A 27343-nucleotide genomic window follows, 5' to 3' on the forward strand; every position below is an offset into this window, starting at 1 on the left:
CTTTAAGAGTACAAAAGAGAACTGCTTCTAGATGGGCTGTTTAGATTGGATTGGGCAAGAGAGGCTGGGGAAAGTTTAGTGTTAGTTTTGAAGCAGGATAACGTGATATATTACTTGTTCTCCTTAAGTGAATGAGAGGCACCTTTTTTCCCATCCCTATCCCAAGGATGCAAACAGACTTTCCTATTCTGACGGAGGCTGGGCCTCCTTGCCTTGGAAGTTCTCTTGCAGCTTTGGCCTCAAATCATGAAATAGAATTTTCCAGGCCTCCACAAGCAATTAACTCCTCCTTCCTAATCTTCTTTTATTAGGGATGTGGAGACTCATCAAAAGAAAGAGGAGAGAGGCTGGTACTGGGAGTTGAAAAGGTCCAGGGACAGATAGAGTTAGCTTCTCAAGACCAGGAAGATATTAGGGTTTTGAGCTGAAGGCCTGGGCCTGGCTTGTATGCAGTGATCTGCATGGGGGGTACCTGCAGATAAGGCAAAGGGTGGCTCTGCACCCTGAGTCCCTGGAGGCAACAGTAGGGCTGGTGAAGACAACTGCTGTGCAGGGCACTTGGCACCTTTGATCTTGTCTTTCTTCCTCAGTGCCTGTCCCTGACTCGGCACGTGTTGGAAGCAGCCCATCTGAACTTCTGCCTGCACGTATCTGGGTATGCAATGCGTTTCCATTGCAAAATGGGAAGACCAGAGCCCATCATCTCACATGCTTTTGCTGGAGGGCTCTACTATGGAGAGTGGACTATTATTGCTAACAAAGAAGCAAGAAGAAAGTCCTGCCCACATCCCACTTAATCGAAATTTTACCACTTACATCCCAATAGTCTCTCAAAGTCCAAATTTCAAAGAAACTAAAAACTGTTGGGATTCAGATCCGAGACTTCTATGCTGCCAACTAACTGGGCATAGCCAAAGCAGGTAGATCTGGATTTGAAAAAGGTGAGGGGTAGATATAAAAATTCTCAGAACAATAAAACAGGAGTCCGTTTTAAATGGAGCCTCTGGGGATTATGCATAAAAGGCTTTAGAAATCCAGAGGATTTTAGACACAAGTGGAGATGTAAAGGGCATCTGGACTGTCCTCTTTCCATTTTCCTTAACTGCTGCCTCGTTTATAAATGGAAAACTGTAAGGCGGCAGATGTCAGTGAGAGATAGTCAGGCAATAAATAGTGTATTCGCAATTGCAAGGCTCCAAAGAGAATTGTTAAAACCTAAGCCATCCCTTCATTCAGGAAGAACGTTTTCAGGATGAAATGGAAAATCAAAACTCTATTTGAAGAAATTAGCTTTGAGGATTGAAAGTAAAAGTGGACCAGCTGTTTGTTGGAGCTGAAAGAATGGCTTACATTTAGCACCCTGTGACTGAGTCCAGGGCACCACAGTGATATGATCTGATGACCACAGCCCCAAGAGTAGGGACTGGCTTGTACCTCACCTTCTACTTTTATACACGCTAACCTCATTGGGCTCTGAGCTGACAGAAAACTCCAGACTGGATGAAAGAAGCACCTTTAACCATGTCTAATCTTTCCTGGTTTGGTTGATCATAACTCTGTCTCCTTGTTCTTAAATGTTGACGTACTTAGAATCATCTGGACACCTTTCAATTTTGCATTCCAGATCAATCAATCTCTGGTGTTGGGACCTAGGTATCCAGGTTGGGGCACTCCAATGGGAGGCTGAAGTTGAGACCAAATACTACCTTGTCCCATCTTTCTCCAATGTCATCATTTGCACCTTCTAGAATCCCAGCCCAGCATGACTACCAACTATTCAAATGATAATTTTTAGCAGGCATCAACATTATATTTTTACAACCACTTTGGAAAACAGAGTGGAGGTCCCTTAAAAAGTTAAAAATTGAGCTACCCCTATGATCCAGCAATTGCATTACTGGGTATTTACCCCAAAGATACAGACGTAGTGAAGAGAAGGGCCATATGCAACCCAATGTTCATAGCAGCATTGTCCACAATAGCCAAATTGTGGAAGGAGCTGAGATGTCCTTCAACAGATGACTGGATTAAGAAGATGTGGTCCATATATGCAATGGAATATTACTCAGCCATCAAAAAGAACGATTTCACAACATTTGCAGCAACATGGACGAGACTGGAGGAGATAATGCTAAGCGAAATAAGTCAAGCAGAGAAAGACAATTATCATATGGTTTCACTCATTTATGGAACATAAGAAGTAGGAAGATTGGTAGGAGAAGAAAGGGAGGAAGGAAGGGGGGGTAAACAGAAGGGGGAATGAACCATGAGAGACTATGGACTCTGGGAAACAAACTGAGGGCTTCAGAGGGGAGGGGGGTGGGGGATTGGGATAGGCCGGTAATGGGTATGAAGGAGGGCACGTATTGCATGGTGCACTGGGTGTTATATGCAAGTAATGAATCATGGAACATTACATCAAAAACTGGTAATGTACTGTATGGTGACTAATATAACAAAATAAAAATTAAAAAAGGAAAAAAAAATCTTGGAAACTTTGGTAGTCAGTTTGGGCACTATAACAGAAAGACCATAGACACGGTGGATTATAAACAACACAATGTATTTCTCACAATTCTGGAGGCTGGGAGGCCCATCATCAAGGCATTGACAGGTTTGGTGTCTGGTGGGAGCCTGCTACCTGGACAGCCTCCTATCTATGGTAACTTCACACAGCAGAAAGGGTGAAGGATCTCTCTGGGGTCTCTTTTATAAGGACTCCACCCTTGTGACCCTCTCACTTCCCATAGGCCCCACCTCCTAATGCCGTAGGGATTAGGATTTCAATATGTGAATGTTGGGTGAGGGGGGGCATAACTATTCAGTCTGTTGCATTCTACCCCTGGCCCCCCAAATTCATGTTCTCGTCACATGCAAAACACATTCAATAGCTCCTAAATTGCCTTCTGGCATCAACTCTGAAGTCTAAGGTTTAAAGTCTCATCTAAGTATCATCTAAATCAGAGACAGGTGAGACTCCAGGTATGATTCATCCTAATGCAAATTTCCCTCCATCTGTGAGGCTGTGATTTCAAATTACAGTGGTGAGACAGGCACAGGGCACACAATCCCATTCCAAGAGGTACAGTAGAAAAGAAGAAATGAGTGACAGATTCCTAGCCAATCCAAAACCTTAAAGTTCAAGAATAATCTCTGGCTTGATGCTCTGCCTTCCAGGCCAAGCAGATTTGGAAGGCCCCACGGCATAGCTGGGACAGGTGGTTGTCCATGCTTGTGGCTCCCCCAGCTGGCTCTACTTTTCTGGGGTCTAAGAGATGTTTTCTGCCTGTGTGCCATGCTGGTGGCTCTAAGTAGCCCCATCCTTCCAAATCTTGGTAGAGGTAGCCAAGTCCCCAGGTTTCTACACCATGCACACCCACAGACAGAGTGTGAAATGCCAAGGTCTGCTGCCTATGCCCTCCAGAGGGCTGGCTGCCATGGTCCCTGCCTCCCTGCAGCCATGAGAGCCACACCTCTGCCTGGGTGGCCCTGGAGCCGGGCACTAGAGTGTGGGAAGCAGAACCTGAGGTGTGAGGGACACCTACGCAGGGCAAGGTGCATGAAGGTAGCCCAAGGCGCAGGTGGCCCCTCCCTTGAAGTTGTTCTGATGAGCCCTGGATCACCTTGAGGAGAAGGGGGGGCATTCTTCCATTGTTTTGAACCATAGCCCTTGGCCCTGTTGAGAAGGCTGACTAATCTCCTTATCAGATAGTCGTTTGGCTACACCCTGAAAGTCCTCTCTCAAACAGGACTTCTCATTCTTTACAGCGTGGACAGGTTGAAATATTCCATGCCTTCAAGTTTCACTTCCCTCCTGATTAACAATGTCATCTTTCCATCCCGTCTCCTCCCATTTCACTAAAAGCCGACAAGAGGAACCAGGCCGCTCCTTCACACTTTGCTTATATTCTCAGCCAAATACCCAATTTCCTTGCTCACCTGCTTTGATTATGGAAGTTCTGCCTTCCTGGAAACACTAGGACACAAACACCAGTCCCTGGCGGGGGGATGGGGGGGTGGGCAGAGCTTTGCTGCTTTATCATGAGGAACACCTTTCCTCCAGTTTCCAGTAACAGGTTCCTCGTTTCCATCCGAGACCTCCTCAGAACTCCCCTTACCATCCTCCCGCATTTCTACTAACACTCTGTTTGGGATTCCTTAAGTGTTCTCTAAGAGGATGGAGACCTCCTCTCCACTCTCTTTTCTTTCTGGATGCTGACCAGACTCTCCCTTCATGGGCCACGCATGACAATCTCAAAACTCTCCTAGCCTCTCTTCATTACCCACTTCCAAAGCTGTTTCCACATTTTTGGGTATTTGAGATAGCAGTGCCCAACTCTCACCACCAATTTTTGCGTTGGTCAGTTCTGGTGCTAGAAAAGAAATAGCATGGCCACTCTCGTGACCTCATCACCTCCCCATGGCTCTACCTCTTCACACCATCACCTTGTGGGTTGGGATTCAAACTAATATAAATTGTAGGGGGATATAAGCTTTCAGTTCATTGCAGAAACCAATAAAAAGACATAGAAATGAATGGGTTTACTAATGTTAATCTTGCGTCAGCATGTGTTAGCGGCACAGCTCAAGGGAAATCAGCCATGTGTCTGCCAACCGGCTCAGTGGCATCTCTTCATCCATCCTCCTCATTTCACCTCAAGTTTATTTACCAGCCAGCTCACATTAGTTCTGTGTACTGGATGAATAAACTTAGCCTCCCCACAACCTAACTGTTAGCAGCCTGCATGTGCCTTCTCACTTCTGGAAATAGGGTCCTTCTCCCTTTGCAGCATCTGTAATTCTGTCGTGTGCCACCCATTCAGTCCTCCCTCCCAAATAAGCTCCCAGCTTCATTTGCTAAGCTCAGACGCCTTGCTTACCATCAGGCCAGAGGGCCAGCTCACCTTACCAGGACCAGGTTAATAGTTCCACCAACTTCGATGTGCTTAAGTGCTCCAAAACGGTTCATTCCTGTCACCTAACCACAAGCATGAAATATGACCGTTACAGCTGCTCATAAAGTAAGAAATTCTGCCCATGTTTGAGAAATCACTGGGAGCCGGTGTATGGTATATGCTTAGCATATTCAACTCTGTGGCTGCACTGAATGTCAGAATATTTCAATATGGAAGTCTGACTTTTGCTTTTTATTTTTATTTTTTTCCCTCCTTTGCTGTGTTAGAAGGATTTCAGGGAAAGCTTAAACTTGAAGCTCTTCCTGCCTTCAAGGAAAAAAAGGAACCCAGATTTTTCATTTGCTAATGATTCTGACTTTGGGTTTCATGAGCCATGAAGGTTTAATGTGGAAAAAAAAAATGACAACAGAGGAGAATGAGTGGGACAAGAAGAAGAGAGAGAAAAGTGCCTCTTAAGAAACTTAGAAAAAGGGCTTCTCCCTAGATTAAAATATGTGAAAGCACAGAGGGGAAGTAGACAAGGGAATGGAGCCAGGTTAGCTAAGGGGCATCTTGCTAGAGCTTCATGACACCAAGGAGCCCCCACAGTGAAGGGAAGGGCTGAGGGCAGTGGGGTTGGGGAATAAATCCTTGCCAAGTGGAAATATAGCTGACTTAACCCCTGAGCCGGGCCCATTTATGAGAGACACAGTTTGGCATTTCACATTTGTCAGTTCGGTCAACGGTAGCCTTTGGTGATTAAAAGTAAATGGAGACCAGAATCTTCTGTCCCCCGGCTCCCTACTTCTTCCCTATCAGGTGTCATAATGAAAGCAAGACTTAAGAACAATGAACAAGAGCAATCGCTTTGCTGGAGATTTCATCCAAGATGGACAAATGAGGCTCTGATGGCAAAATAAGTGCATCTTTTGGTCCATAATTGGAGAGAGGGTCTTTACAGAGGTAACTAAATTAAATGAGGCCACTAGGGTGGGCCCTAATCCAACCTGATTGATTTCCCTCTAAGAAGAGATTAGGGCATGCAAAGAGACGTTAGCACAGAGAACAAAAGGCCATGTGAGGACTCGGTGAAAAGGCAGCCATCTGCAAGCCAAGGAGAGAGGTCTGGAGAAACCGAACCTGACAATTCTTTAATCTTGGACATCCATGCTCCCTCCAGGACTGTGAGAAAATAAATTTCTGTTGTTTAAATTTCCGTTGTTTACCACATCCAGTCTGCGGTATTTAGTTATGGCAGCCCTAGCAAACTAGTACAATTACAAAATTCTCAGGCAGCTTTTTCAACTTACAATGAGCTCTTTTTCTTGAAGCGCATGTACCCAAGTATGGGGCCTGCGGCACGTACAGTATTACTCAGAACCACCACTCCTCCTCACATTTGCTTGGATACGTCTTGCTGGGGCAGTATCCTTTTCCTTTGCGGTATCGGGGACCCTTGATGGGGGAATATTTCTTCTCTACCCATTCCTTTCTATGAGAAGAGTGTTTTGCTAAAAATTCCTGGTATCTTAGTCTGCCTCATTTCCTTTCTCTCTCCCCCAGAAGTGGAATGAGTTATCGGACTGGTGAGTTTGGGAGGGGTACAGGGTGGGAGATCTCAGCCCCTTCCTTCCTCATTGTCATGGAAGGCAGTCTGCCTTCAGAAGACATGTGTTCTAGTCTACTCCTTTGTACCCTTCATTATATTGGGGCATCCCTGCTTGGAGAGGCTGTGATTATCCATGTTGTCTGTGACAGGAAGAGTAGCAGGATGCTCACTGTTACTACACACCTTTCCCAGTTACCTAGTGCTATATGGCAAACTATCCTAAAACTTAGTGATACAAAACAACAATCATTTTATTAAGTTCATAATTTTGTGGGTCAGAAATTTGGGCAGGATTCAGTCAGGTTGACCTGTATCTGCCCTGTAATGACAAGAGCCTTCAGTTAGGTTGGCTCAAATAGCTAGACTTGGCTCAAATAGCTGGTTTGACTGGAGCCATATATCTTGGGCTTTGATTCTACCCATCAGCTGGATTTCTCATTTTTTCTCCACATCGCATCTACCAAGGCCAGGATGTCCAAGGTTTTCACTAAAATTTCTTTGCCTGGGCAAGGCTGGCTGAAACAATTAGGGCTAGCTGGGCATGTCTGCCTCTCCATATGGACACTCTACGAGGCTAGCATGGGCTTCCTCACATTATGGTGGCTGCAGAGTAGTTGGACTTCTTATATTGTGGCTGGGTTTTCCCAGAATGAACAGGTGACCAAAGTGAAGCTGGAGGCTTCTTCTGACCTAGTCTTGAGAGTGACACAGCAACACTTCTGATGTATTCTATTGATTACAACTGAGTCACAGGGCCAGCCAAGATTTAATAGATTAGGGATGGCAACACAGGGATGTTCATACTAGGCAGGGGTTCAAAGAGGTGTGTGTGGGGAAGTGTCTTTTTAGAAACGAGCTCCCAAAATGTGTAAGGCATGTTCTTAAATCAGTAATTAAGTTGCTACTGGTATCTCCATCTGTCTTACTCTTTTGTTTTACTTTCCATTTGATTCAAAACTGAGGCCAGGAAAAGTGAAATGTTTTTTATTGATCTTCCCATATATCGGCAACAGCTATCATCTGTCCTTGCAATATGGCTTATATCAGAAATATCCTAATTATAGGCAACATTCAAAAATGGTCTGCTTGCATGCAGAAAAGAGGCTGTAAATAGATACTTGGGGGTCGGGATGTTAGACACAGATTAGCATCACAACTTAGTTAAGGAATAAGTTCTAAAGACAGGAAGGAATTCTGAAAACATGATGGCTAAGCCATCTGCTGAATTCCCAAATTCAACTTTAATTCTTTCTCCTCATGAGCCAAATGGCTGTTGGGGCTAGACGGGAGCCAGACCCTGGAGGATGGGAATGAGAGGATTTTGCAGGGCTTGCCATGCGTTGGATGTGACGAGAGCGGGGGACCAGGACAGATGAGCACTGGGGTGAAGATTTGAACCAGGCCCAGATCCTGGGATGGGTCAGTATTGATCCGTCATTTGTGATCACCTGAGGAAAAACTGAGCAAATGAGCTGATCCCACTCCACCTCTGAGACTGGAAAGCTTGAAGAGACCAAGGAGCAGATAGTCTTCCTCAGGTGATCAGACAGGAGTCAGAAAATATGCTTGCTACATCCATGTATAGTCTCAGGGGGAGCAGAAGCCACCATGCTACTTGGGGTCCAGCAGCTGGTCCCAAATAAGCAGACGTGGAACATTCCCAATGCCCAGAGAGAGAAGAGCAAGCACAACAGGAGAAGCAGCCCCGGCCCACGGTAGAGCTGGTAGACGATGTGAGCAGCAACTGAAATAAAACAAGAGCAGATAAGGAGATTCATTATAGCACAGAAGTGACTTGGGGAACTAGGTCACATTATTTTTTAAGTAAAATATCAGCAGATAAATTGAAGGAGAAAACAGTCCTTACTGAGATTCAAATTAGAAGCTGGGAAGATACGTGAAGGAACTCTTCAGAGACTATCTAGTCAAACTGAAAAGAGATTGATGTCAAGAGGGAAAGGTGAGAATTAGAGTCACAGGAGACCTAACATGCAAATAATAATAGTTCCAAAAGGAAAAACAAGGAGATTTGGAAGAAAGGTAAAAATTAAGCAAATAACAGAAGAAAAACTTCCTAAACTGAAGGAAGACCTGAGATACTGAGGCACACTGGAGTGAGTCCTGATAAAATTCCTTAAGTCCAAGGATAAAGAAAAAAAATGTAGAGGCTTCCAGGTAGAAAGAACAGGTTATTTTGAAGGTTAATTAAAAAATTCAGGTTGGCATTGGACTTCTCATCTGTAGAGTGAGGAGTTGCTGAGTACAAAATGATGTCCACAGACTACTTAGAAAGAAGTGCCATGGACCCCATAAGCAGCCGAAATACCATTCCACTAGCGTGATGAAAGAAAAATATCTGTAGATACGAAAGGATTTAAAGCATGCATCATCTGATTATTTTATAAGAGGAAAATTCTGGAGAGTGGACCACAGCTAACAACAAGTAAATCCTAAGAGATGGAAATGAGGTGCTTGAGGGGTGGCAGGGTAGACACAGAATCTGTGAGTGGGGGTAGGAAGAATGGGGAATCTAAAGTCTTATCCTAAGGGATGCATGGGCGATGGAGGGAAGTAGTAGAAGAATAGATCACTTGGTAACGGTTTTTGGAGCTAAAATTAATATTAATAGAGAAATAATGGGCTTGGTTGTAACTGCCAGGATAAAGAAGGGAACCATTAGTACATTAGAAAAGTAGAGTACGGGGGTGCCTGGGTGGCACAGCGGTTAAGCGTCTGCCTTCAGCTCAGGGCGTGATCCCGGCGTTATGGGATCAAGCCCCACATCAGGCTCCTCCGCTATGAGCCTGCTTCTTCCTCTCCCACTCCCCCTGCTTGTGCTCCCTCTCTCTCTGGCTGTCTCTATCTCTGTCAAATAAATAAATAAAATCTTAAAAAAAAAAAAAAAGAAAAAAAGAAAAGTAGAGTACGTGTCCCAAATTAATAAGCAGTTCTACTTGTAAACAAGCTACAAATATAAAAACACCAAATTAAAATGAATTAACATAGAGTAAGATGGAACATATTTTAAAAAGTATATTATATATGTTGTGTTAGTGATCTACAGCTGCATGAAAAGTTAACCCAAAACTTGGGGGCCTAAAACAACAAACATATTATCTCATCGTTTATGTGGGTCAGGAATTTTAGAGAAATTTAGCATGATGGTTAATCCTCAGGGTCTCTCATGACGTAAGGGTATTGTCAGGAACCAGTCATCCGAAGGCTTGAACAGGGCCAGAGGATCCAGTTTCAAATGGTTCGTTCACGTAGCTGTTGGTTGGAGCCTTAGTTCTTCGCCTACCCTCATCAGAGCAGCCCTCTATATTTACAATGCCATCTGAGCCTCTGTTTTCTGCCTAATCTGACTAGAGGATTAGTGGATCCCAACCTTCAGAATATTTGTTCTATTTGTGAAGGGGTAAAGTTTCCAAGCCAAGTATCCTTTGGAGTGCCTACAAGTTGAAGAGCTGCTGGGCTTCACTGAGTTTAGAAATACAGAGTGTGTGACTATTTTGGTTCCTGATTGCTAATAAATGATTGTATAATTATTTTTATTTTAACATACAATCTGTGGCAAAGTAGACTTTCAGTCCTTATTCATCTTTAATTGTCAGAGGTTATTAATATTGATTTTTTAAAAAGGCTTTTTTTTTTTTTTCAGAGAGGGGCAAAAGGAGAAAATCTTCAAGCAGACTCCCCACTGAGCGCTGAGCCCACAACCCATTGAGATCATGACCTGAGCTGAAACCAAGAGTTGGACGGTTAACCGTCTGAACCACCCAGGTGCCCCGAGATTATTAACATTGATTTTTAAAACCCAGATAATTGTAAGTGGTAAAATGAATATGAATGGTAAAAGTGAATATGAAATAATTGTTTACACTCAGCACCCCAAATAATTATAAATATCCTAAATGGTCAAATATGAAAAACAGTTCAATTAAAACAAAACAAGATTTTGTAAAAAAAGTTAATAAACATATTTGTTTTTACTGGTGAAAAACTCTGTAAGTAGAAAAATCAATAAATACATTATATATAGAACATTAATAAGAATTAATAGGAAAATTAGGTCAAAGGAAGTCATTTATATAAGAAAGGTATATATTATCTTATATGTTAATATAAGATAAAGATTACGTAAGATAAAGACATAAAAAGCAGTGGATTTCCTCCATAATAATGGTAACTAAAAATAAAAGTAGAAAAATATTTCATTCTTAATGGTGGCAAAAATGATAAAATACTTAGGAATGAATTTAAGAAGAAAAGCATCAGAATTTAATGGGAAAATTTAATAGTAAACTTATAGAAAAAAATTAAGTTCTTATTGAAAGGCATAAAAGGATATTCATGCAATTAGAAAGACATGCCATGTTTTTACATGATAATTTTAATAAATAAAAATGTCAATTCTAATTGTAAGAAGAATTTTTGGGAATTTCATAAAGGATGTTCTTATGAAGACTAAATAACAAAAACAGCCAAGAGAAGTGTAAAAAAGAAATATCACGATAAGGATATTGCTTTGACAGACATTAAAAGGTGCTATAGAACTCTGGCGTTTAAATGGATAAATAGATCATTGGAACAAAATAGGGAATCAAAAAATAAGTTCTAATATTTATGAATTTTGAAGATATAATAAACTTGGCCCTGAATTTCATTAAGAAAAAAGATAGTTTATTTAAGCACAGGTGACATTTTAGTTCATCTGGAAGAAAACGAAGTAGGAGTCTCATCTTGTACCATATATGAAAATAAATTCCGGCTGGATTAAAGACTTAAATATAAATATTTTTTAAAGGAAGTAAATAAGAATCTTCGAAGAAAATCTAGGAGGTTACATTTGCTACCTATAGATGAGAGAGAACTTTTAAACCTGGACAAGAAATCCAGAGAGTAGGGGGCGGGCCTGTGTAGCTTGGTCGATTAAGCGTCCAACTTTCGATTTCAGTTCAGGTCGTTCATGACCTCAGGGTCATGAGATTGAGCCTCCTAAGATTCTCTCTCTCTCCCTCTCCCTCTGCCCCTACTCCCCACCCCCTCTCCCACCCACTCTCTCTCTCTCTCTAAAAAAAAAAGAAAGAAAAAAGAAAGAAAGGGGAGAAAGAAAGAAAGAAAGAAAGAAAGAAAGAAAGAAAGAAAGAAAGGGAGGGAGGGAGGGAGGGAGGAAGGAAAGAAGGAAGGAAGGAAGGAAGGAAGGAAGGAAGGAAGGAAGGAAGGAAGGAAGAAAGAAAGAAAGAAAGAAAGAAAGAAAGAAAGAAAGAAAGAAAGAAAGGGAGAAAGAAAGAAAGAAATCCGGAAAGTATAAAAGACAGACATTATTTACATATATATATATGACAGAATATACCAAAGTCAATGGATGACAGACCATAGATTTGCAAAATGTATTTGTAACACAAATGTAGACAACATTTTAAAATCTATGGAATACAAAGAATATATAGGCCTCAAACTGACATGAAAACATAGTTCAGAATTGTGAACAAAGGATGTAAATAGGACAGTCTTAGAAACACAAAACCATATGGTAAAATCCTTAAACTTATGACTAGTAGATTGAATATGAAGATAGGAAAGGAGAAGAAAGGTGTGGAGAAATAAAAAATAAAATTAGGAGAAAAAGACAACAAAATGTTTCTTAAAATATTTGATATGAACCTGTGTGTACAAAATACTCAATATATGTGAATGTGTGCATAAAATCTAGAAAATAGGTCAAGTTAGAGCTATATCTACTACTGGGCATTTTTAATCTATATAAGTAAGTGTAAAAAGTCCACATTGCCCAGTAATATGTATACTGTAATTATATTTTGTTAATAGCAACAACATAAATCCTATGAATGTGTACATATGTATGTATAAATTTGATGGAGAGAATGGTTTGAAAGGTTACACAACAAGCTGTGTGTGCATATGTGTGCGGGTGTGTGTGCATGTGGGTTGGTGGGGAGTAGTTGAGAGTGGTGGCAGCCCGCAGATTTGCTTATCTGTTCTTTTATAGTGTTTTTACACATTGTAAGAATATATTACTATGGATATTTAAAAAACATGAAATACTGAAAAGCTAGAATATTTATATTTCAGTTGCTTGTGCTATGTAAAAATAATAGGATAAAGATTTACTAAAAAAATGGAATTCTAAATCATTGTATAAGGTAAATTGAGTACAGTCAGAATTACTCCAAAAATTCCCTTTATAACCCACAGAGTACCTAATACTTGATTTTTGGTGTATAAACCTATAAAATACTTTGCACGTTAAAGTTTACAAAGGAAACTTCCTAAGGAGGAACAAAGGAAAATCCCTTTGCAGACGTCTGGGCATGGAGCCACTGTGCTCTAATATAACCATCTGAACATTGGGGGTGAGGGGGTTTGAATATGCAATTCTAAAGTATTCCTTCTTGCCTGTAGACTATACTCCATTCAGATTTAATGAATCTGAATTAATTTATTAATTCACATTAATTTATTGTGAAGATAAAAATAGTGAATTGCATTTTTAGTATAGTTTAAGTTCTCAGGTTCTCTTCAGTTCTCCAAAAGTTATATGACCTCAATGGGTTTCTGTAATTATATTAAGTGACCGTCTCCAACTTAGCCGGCAATCGAATGAAACCTGCCTGCATATCAGCTCATTGGATTAAAATCTGCATTTTACAGAAGGAAAACCAGTTCAAAGGCTTTAAGTAACTTATACAGGACTCACAGGTATGAGCACAAGGGAGTTTGAACCCATACCTGGCCCAAACCTAAGCCCATTCGGTATGGTTCTCCATCTGCGCCAACCACAGGGGAAAGTTGGGAGAAAAGTAGCAAAGCAACTCACAGTGTCCCACTCCAGCACGTCAAAGAACAGAAGAGCGAGAAGCAGGGAAGGCAGAGGGCTTACGTTTTGTGCTTCTGGGGCTGCGTGTGGATCGGGGGTGGTGTGCTCTTGTAGGATTAGCAGACGGAAGAGGAGGGAGGAAATTGACGTGGCCCAGGGAAATCTAAGTGGCTTGGGAATGAGAATTGTGGGTGACAAAAACTGCAGTGGCTGCCAACCAGTAATTTGCACTTCATGCTACCTTTATTTCTTGTCCAAAGTGAGAAAAAAGGCCTTGAAGCACCAGAGTAGGAGGGAGAAGAAAGGAAGAGCTGGTGGGGGCTGAAGCCAGGTTGGTTTCCTTCCTGACCTCACCCACGCTCTCCCACTCTTCCTGTCTGTGCTCAGCTGCAGCCCAGCCAGAGGCTGCTAAGGAGAGCGAGCTGGCTTCAAGGAGGCTTTATAGCAAACTGGAAGCTGAAGATGGGGTACGAGCTCCTGGGGGACTCTTGAGGAATCGGTGGCTGCGATCCCTGAGAAGCCCGTTGTCCCCTCCTTGGCATCCCATTGAGTTATAGGGGCAGCAACGAGAGACTCTGATGTGGTAGGTGTCCCTTAAAGGGTAAGTGAATGAGTGAGTAGTAATATGGCCATAATCTTCTTATTTGCCCTCAAGGACATACATGTTTGTGACTTTACAGTTTTCCAGTTCTCCAAACATCAGCTGGGTTTCTGACAATTTCACTGGAGCCTGCTAGTGACTACCTGGGGTTAACATCAGGCTCTGCAGGGTTAGAGCTCCGTCCCAAACTGTTCCCGCCTCAGACTCAGTTGCAAATGTCAGGTAGCAGGTTACCCACACTTCTGGCTGACTTGGTACAAAATCAGGGGTTCCGGCAGCTTCCTCCTTAGGTTTGTTAATTCCCTAGAATGTCTCACAGAATCCAGGAAGGCACTTTACATACTATTTTGGGTTTATTATAAAGGATACAGGTTAGGAAGAGCCAAAGGGAAGAGTCTCACAGGGCAAGGTGTGGGGGAAGGGGCATACATCTTCCATGCCCTTCGCCGGCATGCCGCTGTCCTAGCACCTGGATGCTGTTTGAATCCCATTGTTTGGGAGTTTTTATGGAGGTTTCTTTACGTAGGCATGATTGATTAAGTGACTGGCCACTGGTGCTTAAACTCAATCTCTAACCCCTCTTATGTCCCTAGAGGTCAGGAGTGGGGCTGAAAGTCCTGACCCTCTAGTCATGCCTTGTTCTCTTTGAAGAGCAGCCCCCATCCTGATGCTATCTTGGGGTCCGCGAGAGTCACCTTATTAACATAAACTGGGGTATGGTTGAGAGATACTCATTATGAATATCAAAAGGCACTCCTGTTACTCAGGAAATTCCAAGGGTTTCAGGATCCATGTACAGGAACTGGGAACAAAGGCCAAATATGTATTTCCTATTATACTATAAGGACACATTTTGATATTACAAATTGAATTCTTTGGGGGAGGGGCATGACTTTTTTTATTACATTGGAATAAATCATTTGGCTCATTGTAGGGATAATCTTACATTTCCTGCCCCCTCAAAGAAACAGGAATTGTAGTTCTGAATAAAAGCCCTCTCACCCTAAAGGAAAGGCCAGTAGCCTCTGTATTAGTTTTCTAGGGCTGATATAACAAAGTACCACAAACTGGGTATCTTACACAACAAAAAAATTTTTTTTCACAATTCTGGAGGCTGGAAGTTCAAAATCAAGGGAATGGCAGGGTTGGCTCCCTTTGAGGGCTGTGAGGGAGAGATCTGTTCCAGCTTCTCTGAGCGGCTGGTACCTGGCACTGTACTTTGTCTCCTATCTTTGTCTTCCATCCATGCTTATCTCTGTGTCTAAATCTCCCCTTATGATAAGGCCAATAGTCATATTGGACAGCCCACTCTAATAGGACCTCACTTCTACTTGAATAACTCCATAAAGCACCCATCTCCAAATCAGGTTACATTCTGAGATACCACATGTTAGAACTTTAACATATGAACTTTGGGTTCAGCCCACAACACCATCTTTGGTGGTTTGTCTCTAAACGTGAGATGGTCACTTTCTGAATCAGTCACAAAAGACTATTATGGGGGATTTTGGGTGGAGACATAAGTAGGGCTTGTTATGAAGTAAATATTTCTGTGCACATAGAGTGTGGACACTCTAAGGAGAAAGCACCATAAATTATCTCTTTCACTGGAAAGTCCCTACTCGGACACACCAAACTGCCTGGCCGTGTTGTCCTATTCTCAGCACTATGCCCCTTTCATCCAACCTGCAGTTTGAGACTTCATCCTCCCACACCCCCTTTTATTCACAGACATTGATTTGGCCCTAGTGTTTTTCGTCAATCCCACCCACATTTCCAGGACGTATTTCCAGGATGTATTGGAACAGAGGCATTCTCAGAGCTGTATTTCCCAAATTCTAATTTCTTACAGTCTAGAACACAGATATGTCTTATTTCTCTGTTCTGTTTAGAAACAATGGCCTGTTTCTCCCCAGTGCCCAGGCCATATTCCAGCCCAGCCAAATCAGAATTTCTAATTGTGAGACCCGGATTCTACAACACAAAGTTAAGAAGCACTGAACTAGAAAAGCAACGTGGGGAAGGGCAGGAGGGGTGCTGGTGTGAACACCCTGAGTACAAGTTGCACATACATTTCCCAAAAGCAAACACTAAGTCTCAGAGACAGGGCAATCTAAATACATGCCGTGACAAAGAAATATTTTCCTAATTGTAAAATAATTTAAGCAAGTGTCTCTTCCCACAGCGCGTGTAACATCTTCCCTCGTTATGAAAGGAAGTTCTAGTTTCTGTTTGTGAATTGGATGCCTGATTGCAGAGTGTACCTTGGTGGCTTTTGGTACATGAGGGAAAAAAAAAAAAAAAACAAGTTCAAATGTAGCTACCCTTAATTCTACCCTTAGCTGCACAAATGTTTGCTTGAGTTTTAAAATTAAAATCTTTTTACTACTTTCTTTTTTGGCTGTTTAAAGTTTACTTTTGAAATAAATTATACATTTATGTAATTTAAAGGGATAAATCATCCTAGAATTATGTATTAAGAGAACAGCACCTTCATACCCCTCATCTTATTTCCTTCTCTCACAGTAAAACCTTTTTTATCATTTGCTGCCGCCTTATAAACTCCAGCTCCTTATGTCCATCTTGCCCTCCCCTGAGCCCCGGGGTTTCTACATTGGGCTCCGCAGATTTATTACATTGAGTAACTTGGTACCAAATTTTGATCATAGTTTTCATTCTTTGTGATGCATTGTTTTTCTTGTGGGTGTCCTTACATAAACTTTTCCTTTTATCTTCCTATTTTTCCTCCTAATTTCTTTGTCTTGTCCTGCTTCCTTTTTAAAAAATATTTAGGGAAAATTCACAGACACAAAATCAACCACTTTGAAGTTTACAATTCAGTGTCATTTAGTACATTCACAATGTTGTGTCCCCATTACCCCCGGAACATTTTCATCATCCCAAAGGAAACCCCTTACCCACTAAGCAGTCTCATTACTTTTGGTAAGACCAAATACTTATTATATTAGTTATCTATTATGGTGTAGGATATGGCTTTGAAACATAGCAGCTTACACTAGTAGTCATTTATTATCTTATAGTTTCTGGGGATCAGGAATCAAGACACAGCTTAGACTCAAGCTCGGGGTTTCTCGTGGGCTGTAATCAAAGCATTAGGGGCTGTGGTGTTGTCAACACTTGATTGGGGAAGGGTCCATTTCCAAGCTCACTCACATGGCTATTGTTCAGATTCAGTTCCCTCTAGGCTGTTAGACTGAGGGCCTCCGTTACTTGCTGGTTTTAGCTGGAGGTGAGCCTCAGTTACTTGCCACGTGGGCTTCTCCACAGGGAAGTTCACATCATGACAGCTGGCTCCATCGGGGCAAGAATGTGAGAGAGTAATAGAGGACTCAGAGAGGGGGTAAGGAGAGAGAGAAAAACGGAGATCTAGCAAGGTGGAAGTCAGTCTTTGTGTAACCAACCTTGGAAGTGACATCCCATCGCTTGTGCTGTGTTCTAGTTATTAGAAGCAGTCATTAGGTCCAGGCCACAGTCAGGGAAGGTGTTACGTACGCAAAGGCATGAGTTACCACTATGCCAAGAGGTGGGGTTCAGTGAAGGCCATCTCAGAGGCTACCAACCATGCTTGGGTATGGCCTTCTTCAGTTATTTTCTCTCTGAAAATGGTTGTGATTTGAGGATCTTTTATCCAATTTTGAGTCATCTTTAGTAATTAAAGGATGATTTTGCTTTTTCCATCACACATCTAAAAGAATTTACATGAATTTAGAGGAGAGAAAACTTACACAGAATTCATGAAAATTAAGACAGAACAAAATAAAATTTTGAATATATGTGCCTTGCACATGAAAAATACAGGCAGATGGGGTGTCTGGGTGGCTCAGTCAGTTTAAGTGTCAGACTCTTGATCTCAGCTCAGGTCTCAATCTCACAGTCATGAGTTCAAGCACCACATTAAAAAAAAGAAAGAAAGAAAAAGACAGACAGAGAGAATTGAATAATTATTATAATCCTGTGCCCAAATGCCTATATTCATAAATCCATATTCTCCATACTACGTATGGAGAAAAATTATATTGATATAATTTGATATAATTGATAGATGGAAAGAGATTAGTGTTGGCTGAAGCTATTAAGTGGGGGAACAAACTTGAAAAAGACCTTACTTAAAGGGAAATGAACACCATGGTGAGATTTAAAACTATATTATTTAAGCAGTAGGAATTAGACAATATTTACCATGAAGAGGAGAATATTTTGTGAGCTTTGACAGCTGTTGCAAGAACTGCCAAAAGAGGAGTCTGATGTCTTTGTGCTTCCCTGGGGGGCTGAGGTAAGACATCAGGGTGGAAGGAGTTTCTTGAAGCTCTAGGTGTTGTATCCTGAATACCCCCTGTAATGAGCTGTGTAACTTAGAGCAAGTTCTAAGTCTCCACTTCCCTGTCTGTAAAATGGGATAATCATAGTATGTATGTATCCCATAAAGTTGACAGAATAAGCTAAGTAGAAGTTCAAGGATAGATTGTATTATATTTTCTTATACTGAACTAGGACTAAGGGATGGAAACATTGAGGGGGCAGATTTGGGCTTAATACTGAGAAGAATCCATGCTCCCTACTCGGTGGAGTGCCTGCTTCTCTCTCTCCCTGTGCCTCTCCCCCCTAACTTGTGCTCTCTCTCTCACTCTATTTCAAATAAATAAATAACATCTTTAAAAGAAAAAGGGTGGGGGGGTGCCTGGGTGGCTCAATTGGTTAAGTGTCTGCCTTTGGCTCAGGTCATGATCTCAGGGTCCTGGGATTGAGCCCCGCGTTGGGCTCCCTGCTCACTGGAGAGCCTGCTTCTCCCTCTCCCTTTGCCCCTCCCCCCCAACTTGTGCTCTCTCTCTCGCTCTCACTCTATCTCAAATAAATAAATAAAATATTTTTTAAAAAATACTGAGAAGAATCATCACATTTTAGAACAGGAGCTGGCAAACAATGGCAAGTAGGATTTTTGCCCATGGCGTGGTTTTGTTTTTGTTTTGTTTTGTTTTTTCTCCAGATTTATTGAGAAATAATTGACAAAAATCACTATATATGTTTACGGTATACAGCATGATGGTTTGATTTATACATATTGTGAAATGATGACCACAACAGGTTTAGATAACATCCATAATCTCATATAGAGACAATAAAAAGAAGAAAAAAAATCTCCTTGTGATGAGAACTCTTAGATCTACTTTCTTTGTTTTGTGTGTGTGTGTGTGTGTGTGTGTGTGTTTTAGATTGTATTTATTCATTTGCGAGAGAGAGAGAGAGAGAGAGAGCGCACAGAGGCAGAGGGAGAGGGGGAAGCAAGCTCCCCACAGAGCAGGGAGCCAGACCAGGGGCTCAATCCCAGGATCCGAAGATCATGACCTGAGCTGAAGGCAGACACTCAACCGTCTGAGCCACCCAGGCACCCCTCTTAGATCTACTTTCGTTATAATTTTTCCTAGATATCATGCAGGAGCACTAACTAAAATCATCATGTTGTACATTACATCCCTAGTACTTACCTGTAACTGGAAATTTGTACCTTTAGAACACCTTCCTTCAATTCCTCCTCTCCCTACCCCCTGCCTTTGATAACCACAAATCTGATCCTGGTGTGTGTATATGTGTGTGTGTGTGTGTGTGTGTGTGTTTGGATTCCACGTATAAGAGAAATCATACAGTATTTGTCTTCCTCTGCCTGACTTACTTCACTTAGCACAATGCCTTCAAACTTTATCCATATTGTTGCAAATGATAAGATGTTCTTGTTTTTCAATCACTGAATAACATTCCATTCCACATACTTCAACTTCTTTATCCATTCATTCACAGATATAAACTTAAGTTGTTTCCCTTTTGCACAGCAAAGGAAACAGTCAACAAAATCAGAAGACAACTGACAAAATGAGAGAAGATATTTGCAAATGTCTTAGATAAAGGCCGAGTATCCAAAATCTATAAAGAACTTATCAAACACAATACCCAAAGAACAAATAATCTAATCAAGAAATGGGCAGAAGACATGAACAGACATATCTCCAAAGAAGATGTACAAATGGCCAACAGACACATAAAAAAATGTTCAACCTCCCTCAGCATCAGGGAAATACAAATCAAAAACCACAATGAGATACCACCTCACAGTGGTCAGAATGGCTAAAATTAACAAGTCAGGAAACAACAGATGTTGGCAAAGATGAGGAGAAAGGGGAACCCTCATGCACTGTTGGTAGGAATTCGAACTGGTACAGCCACTCTGGAAAACAGTATGGAGCTTCCTCAAAAAGTTGAAAATAGAGCTACCCTATGACTGAGCAATTATACTACTAGGTATTTACCCCAAAGATACAAATGTAGTGATCCGAAGGGGCACCTGCACCCCAATGTTTATAGCAGCAATGTCCACAATAGCAAGACTATGGAAAGAGCCCAGATGTCCATCAACAGATGAATGGATAAAGAAGATGTGATATATATCACACACACACACACACACACACACACACACACACACAATGGGATACCACTGAGCCATCAAAAAAAAAAAATGAAATCTTGCCATTTGCTATGACATGGATGGAACTAGAGGGTATTATGCTAAGCGAAATGAGTCAATCAGAGAGGACGGTTATATGATCTCACTCATATGTGGAATTTAAGAAACAAAGCAGAGGATCATAGGGGTGGGAGGGAAAGATAAAACAGGATGAGATCAGAGAAGGAGATAAACCATAAGAGACTCTTAATCATAGGAAGCAAACTGAGGGTTGCTGGAGGGGAAAGGGTGGGGGATTGGGGTAACTGGGTGATGGACACTGAGGAGGGCACGTAATGAACACTGGGTATTATGTAAGACTGATGAATCACTGACCTCTACCTCTGAAACTAATAATACACTATATGTTAATTAATTGAATTTATTTAAAAAAATATTTCATTAAAAAAAAGACGCTCAAATTGTTTCCATGTCTTGGCTATTGTAAGCAAGGCTGCCATGAACGTGGTGGTGGGATGGGGAAGATATCTTTTCAAGTTAGTGTTTATATATCCTTTGGATATATTCCCAGAGATGGAATTGCTGGATCATATGGTAGTGCTACTCTACCCCCACTTCGGGGCTGGAATAGGGCTCAGATTTTTTTTTTAAGATATTTATTTATTTATTTATTTATTTATTTATTTATTTATTTGACAGAGAGAGAGACAGCCAGCGAGAGAGGGAACACAAGCAGGGGGAGTGGGAGAGGAAGAAGCAGGCTTCCAGGGGAGCAGGGAGCCTGATGCGGGGCTTGATCCCAGGACTTTGGGATCATGCCCTGAGCCGAAGGCAGATGCTTAATGACTGAGCCACCCAGGCGCCCCAGTAGTGCTACTTTTAATATTTTGAGGACACTCCATACTGTTTTCATGGCCTGTTTTTGTATGGGCTGCGTCTTAGTCACTTTGGGCAGCTATGGCAGAAGACCACAGATGGGGCATCTTAAATGATAAACCTTTATTTGTTACAGTTCTGGAGTCTGGAAAGTCCAAAATGAGGGTGCTGACGGACCTGTTGTCTGGTAAGGACCCACTTCCTGGTTTATAGATGGCCGTCTCTCCCCCTCGTCAACTCACATGCCTGAGGGAGAGAGAAGCAGCAAACTTTTTCATGCCTTCTCTTATAAGGGCACTAATCCCATTCACTGGGGCTCCACCCTCACACCCCATCAAATACTGTTGCATTGGAGGTTATGGTTTCAACACATAAATTTTGGGGAGACACAAACTTTCGAGTCATAACTGATTGTGAGTGAAGAATGGTTTTTATACTTTCAAAGGGTTATTGGGGAAGCAGCAGACGCAGCAATGGAGACTATTCATGGCCCACAAAGCCAAAAGTATTTAGTGTCTGCTCCTTTAGTGAAAAAAAAAGTTTGCTGACCCCTGGAAAAGTTTTCTCAAAGTGGGATGTCATTCTTGGGGAGTAAGTGAGTTTCCTGTGCTTAAGCATTTCTCAGAGGTGCTAAAGAAGGAAACATCGAGTATCTCATCAGTGATAGTATAGAAAGAATTCAAACCGAGACAACTGAGAAATAGCCTCTGAAGTCCCTTTAAACCATAAGAATCTATCAGGTTTTGGATGCCCATTCTGTATTTTAGCAGCCTTGGTTGTTAGAAAATTCTTCCTTATATCAAACAAACCGTGTTTTTGTTCTTGTTTTTCATAAATTCTATCCATGCCTGCTGTGTTTTCTGTCCTCCATTCTTTGTTGCTCTGTGTTTTAGAGGAGTCGTCAGAAGGTTGTTTGGAGAATGGAGGCCAAGGCCACTTCTGATGTCTCAATACTAGATTAGTTCATCTTTTATTGCAAAGTGTTGGAAAGCCATAGTATTGATAGAAGGGACAAAGGAAAATAAGAAGCCAATCTTCCTGTTAATGGTAAGAAAAATAACTTAAGAAAGGCAGTATTGGCTTGGAGTTATTTAGATGTTCGACCTGATATACGGCGCCCAAACATATTGTAATCACAGTAACAAATATTTGTTGACCTTGTAGGTACAAGTATATGTATATATTATCTCATTTAATCCTCACAAAAACGCTATGAGGTACCAGTTGTTACCACAACAGTAACTGACTACAACAACCAAAGCAACAAAAAATTCCTCTACAAAGTATTATTATCTCCACTTTACAAAGAGGAAAATGCAGTTTAGAAAGATTAAGAAACTTGTCTGAAGGCAAGTGAATAGGAGGTTCGAGACTCAAACCTGGGTGTGCCCAGCTCCAAAGCCTGTTCTCTTACCTGCCATAGTACCCAACATATGATACCTTCTGTTTGTGGCAATTGTAGGTAATGTGGATACCACTTGTCCAAACCTCGTCCTTCCAGCCCCTAATAATAATAATATAAAATCCAATTGTCTTTTTTTTTTTAATTTATTTTCCCCCTTTTCAGCTGTAGAGTTCCTTACGCATTACCTTTTCTGGGTACCTAAAACATGATGGGTATTTTTTAATGTTTATTTTGGTTATCTAGTATTATGTGCATAGGGAAATGGGTTGTATGAAATCCAACATTCTTCCTCTGATTTGTTTGGCCAAACAACAATGGTTTTTGGTTCTCCAGGCGAGTATAATGAATATTTTTAAAAGAAAATATTATCCTTGAGCTACCTGAATCTATTATTTGTGGTAAGATTCCACATTCCTTCCTGCATGTTTTCCTACTTCTCCAAGAATATGGCTCTTCTGCATTTCTTTGTTCCTCAGAAGAAAGACTAGGTCTTACTTTCTTTGTTTCCTTTATCTTAAAAGTCCACTTAAAAGAAGCTGGGTACCATGTGCTGGGGATGATTGTTAATTCTTTTAAAAAGATGGATGCATCTTTCAGAATCATCGTGCAAAATGACCCCAATGTAGTTGTACATACAACAATGACTTTTCCTTTTTTATTTTTTTTAACCAGTAGATATAAATTTGACTAACGAACAGAGAAATTATTGGTTTCGGTTTAAGGTCATGGAGGGAGGTTGAGATGGAGGTGATTTTTAATTTTTGCAAGAGTTGGTGGTAAAGGTACAGAGGGGTACAGAGTTACTGGGACCTTAGTGGGACCATTTCTCTAGCATTGAATGTAACCCTACATGGTCTCTGTAGGTTTGAATAAACTAGGATATGAATAGTCAAGAGAGGTTGCATGTAATCCCAAGTCAGCCTGTTAACTTAGCCCTCCCCAAAGATTGAGTCCTAAAAGCAAATATAATGATACTGAATCATTCCAAAGATGCCCTGAGAAAGGCAGTCCTTTAGTTCGCAAGAAATTCCTGGATCTGGGTGGCAGAGCCAACTGAGCTCATCTTTGCATGCTTTGGCCTGAGGATGGGGAAAGTCTTGATGGATGGAACAAGCAAAACTATAGGAAATGAAGGGAGTATAGGCAGATTGAAGTTACCAAAGGAAAAGGGTGTGTTGCACAGGCAAGAAGCCACATTAAATCCTGAAACAAGTACTGGTCACACTTGCTTAGTTTTGTTACTAATCGTCATCCTTGCCTAGACTAAGAATTATCACATTATTTACTGTTTTTTTTTATTAAAAGGAAAGATATCTACCTCACCATCTTTCCCATATGCTTGATTTTACTTTGCTTGTGAGAAATAGTGACACTGCATTATGATTCAATGCAATGTCTTCTATGTGCCTCTGCCTTGAAGGAGATAATATCTGCTTGTGGCAGCCAGAAATAAAATGTGAATAAAGAAGATTATGAGCCAGAAAATCCTCAGTATTAAAATGTGTGTGAATTAATAAGAATGACTGAAGATTTTGAGAGAGATGAGATCTGATTTGAGTGAAAGACTGGCCCCAGTGATCATGGCGATGACATGGAGGTTTGCTGTAGTGAATTCTTCCAGTGTTACCATCCCTATTTCTAACCCCGCATGGCCCATGGCCTTGCCTCCGAGTTACTATTCACTTAGTGGCCTGTTAAGCTGCCAATTTGCTTGAAGCATTTCAAGGTGTCTTTTTCAATATATACATATTTTTTCATCTTGCATAGCTTTCCTTTCTTTTCCCTAAGACCACTTTGCTTTATTAACGTTTCTTAATCCATTAATACAGAAACCTGGTATCACCTCTATGAAATGCCTATGAGGCTGCTCATTTGGGATAATTGCATTCCTCCCAAACAATATCTATCATTGCATTTACCATATGTTATTATAATTTCCTATTTGTGTGTTTACCTCTTCCAGCTACTCTGTGTAGAGAAAAATAAATGGTTTTGAAAGGCCACAGACTGAAATAAATCCCTTTTCTGAACAGGACTGGTTTCAGATAAACTAGCAGATGATCACATAACTGACTCATGCTAAATCATCTAAGAAGCCAGACACAGAAGGCCACATATTGTGTGATTGCATTTATATGAAATATCCAGAAAAGGCAAAATCTGTAGAGACAGAAAACAGATTAGTGGTTATGAAAGGCTGAGAGGAGAGGGAAATGGGGAATGATTGCTTCATGAATATGGGGTTTCCATGTAGGGTGATGAAAAATTCTGTTAACTGAGTAGTGGTAAGAGCTGCACAACACTGCAAATACTCTTTTTTATTAATTTTTTAAGTAGGCTCCCCACCCAGCGTGGAGCCCAATGCAGGGCTTGAATTCATGACCCTGAGATGAAAACCTGAGTGGAAATCAAGGGTTGAACACTCAACCAACTGAGCCACCCAGGCAGCCCTATAAATATTCTTAATGCCCATGAATTGCACGCTTAAAAGTGGTTACACTAGTAAATTTTGTTATGTGTATTTTGCCACAATAAGAAATAAAATAAAAAAGAGAAGTAAACAAAAATACAAACAGCCAAAAAGAAAAAAAAAATAGTAAGTCCAGTTCCCATATGTCCCTGTATGTTCCTCGAACTTCTGTCTAGAATGTCCTGATTTCCTTTACCTCCCAGATTTTGAATGCTTGAACTTTAAGATGTTATGGGGTGAATCTATAACCTACAGACACTCCACTGTAATTTCCCTCTCTATCAAAGGCCTCATGATGGAGAAAAAAGAGGATTTTCATACAAGGAAAATGGAATTAAATATTATGAGAACCAGGTAAAATTACTTATCAGGAATGACCAGGGACTCTTTCCCCCACTTTTTTTACATAACTGTTCTAATTTACAAAGTAATAATAGTTATTTGCAAAAAAAATTTTTAAAAATAGGACAAATGTATAAAGAAGAAAAATCTTTTTGGGGGTGATTTTATTTTTATTGTGGTAAAATATACATAATATAAAATTTGCCATCTTAACTATTTTATTTTTTTTTCATCATGATAAGTATACTTTGTAATCCCCATCGCCTATTCCCCCATCCTCCCACCCACCTCTGCTCTGGTGACCATCAGTTTGTTCTTTATAGTTAAGAGTCTGTTTCTTGTTTTATCTCTCTTTTTATTTCCTTTGCTCATTTGTTTTGCTTCTTAAATTCCACCTATGAGTGAGATCATATGGAATTTGTCTTTCTCTAAATGACTTATTTCACTTAGCATTCTACTCTCCAGCTCCATCCATGTTGTTGCAAAAGGCAAGATTTCATTTTTTATGGCTGGGTAATATTCCATCACACACATACACACACGCGTGTGCACGCACACACACACACACACAGAGTCCACATCTTCTTTATAGTACATCTTCTTTATCCATTCATCTATCAGTGGGCACTTTGGCTGCTTCCATAGTTTGGCTCTTATAAATAATGCTGCGATAAACAGGGGTACTTGTATCCCTTTGGATTAATTTTTTTTTTTTTTTTTTGTATTTTTGGGGTAAATACCCAGTAGTGTGATTACTGAATTTTAGGGTAGTTCTACGTTCAGTTTTTTGAAGAACTGCTATACTGTTTTCCACAGTGGTGAAAAATCATTTTTAAAAAGTCCCCTCTGATGGAGACAAAGCTATATATAACCAAACTGGGATTTTGTTTTCCTTTTCTGAGCACACAAACTACCTTCCCCAGCCTCTCTTGCAATTAGGGGAAGGACTGTGTGTTCTGGCCAATGGGGTATTAAAGGAAATAATGTAATCCACTCCCAAGGCTGGTTATGAAATCCCTGTGCATCATCATACTCTCTTTAACTTCTGCAGCAACTTTAGAGGTGATGTGTTTGAGATTAAGTAGGACCACAAGTTAGAAGCAATCTACATCCTTATGTCACTTGGAAAGTGAGTGGCCAAGGAGAGCCAGATGACTTGAACAAGACTGTGACTTGAATGAAAGGAAACCTATAGTGTTATTGCATTAACCTTTTGAAATTCGGGGCCTATCTATTATCACAACATAACCTTTCCTGTTCTGATTCATTTACCTCTCAATCTCACTCAATGGAGGTAACTAACTGTATAAGCAGTTTTTCAGTCAAAGTATAGAATTTCTCCCTGTCATTCTCTGTCCTATTCTTTTAAAGTAGGTCCCAAATGTAGTTTTGGTGACCCACTTACCCACTTAAGAAAGTTGTGTTCTTTCTTAAACCAAGTAAGGGAATCCCATTCTCTTTGCTAGCTAAGCATTTCCTTAGGAATGGATGTATGATATGATTCTGGCCAAAGAGAAATAAGAGGGTGTTTAAACAGAAAGCTTTTTGGAAAGACATTTCCTTTTTTTTTTTTTTTTTAAGATTTTATTTATTAATTTGACACAGAGAGAGACAGCCAGCGAGAGAGGGAACACAGGCAGGGGGAGTGGGAGAGGAAGAAGTAGGCTCCCAGCGGAGGAGCCTGATGTGGGGCTCGATCCCAGGACCCTGGGATCATGCCCTGAGCCAAAGGCAGATGCTTAACTACTGAGCCACCCAGGTGCCCCTGGAAAGACATTTCCATAGATTACAAAAAGATGGCTGTTCATCTTTTGTTCAGTGTTGGT

General features: G+C 40.9%; 1 long non-coding RNA gene across 6 annotated transcripts in view; it reads left to right on the forward strand.

The window, feature by feature from the left end:
* The window catches only part of LOC113252786 (uncharacterized), a 197649-nt gene extending 172074 nt beyond the window's left edge, over nt 1–25575 (forward strand). Inside the window, exons 5-7 of one of the 6 annotated variants that reach the window (XR_008957795.1) lie at nt 10166–10287; nt 13733–13928; nt 21437–25575. This is a non-coding gene — a long non-coding RNA (uncharacterized LOC113252786). Of the gene's footprint in view, nt 1–10165; nt 11658–13732; nt 16231–21436 lie in introns of those variants that run through there. The other 5 variants (XR_008957794.1, XR_008957800.1, XR_008957798.1 and 2 more) reach the window with 5 other exon arrangements.
* Nucleotides 25576–27343: the final 1768 nt, after the last annotated feature.

Source organism: Ursus arctos, unplaced genomic scaffold, assembly GCF_023065955.2.
Source record: "Ursus arctos isolate Adak ecotype North America unplaced genomic scaffold, UrsArc2.0 scaffold_6, whole genome shotgun sequence".
Taxonomy (NCBI): domain Eukaryota; kingdom Metazoa; phylum Chordata; class Mammalia; order Carnivora; family Ursidae; genus Ursus; species Ursus arctos.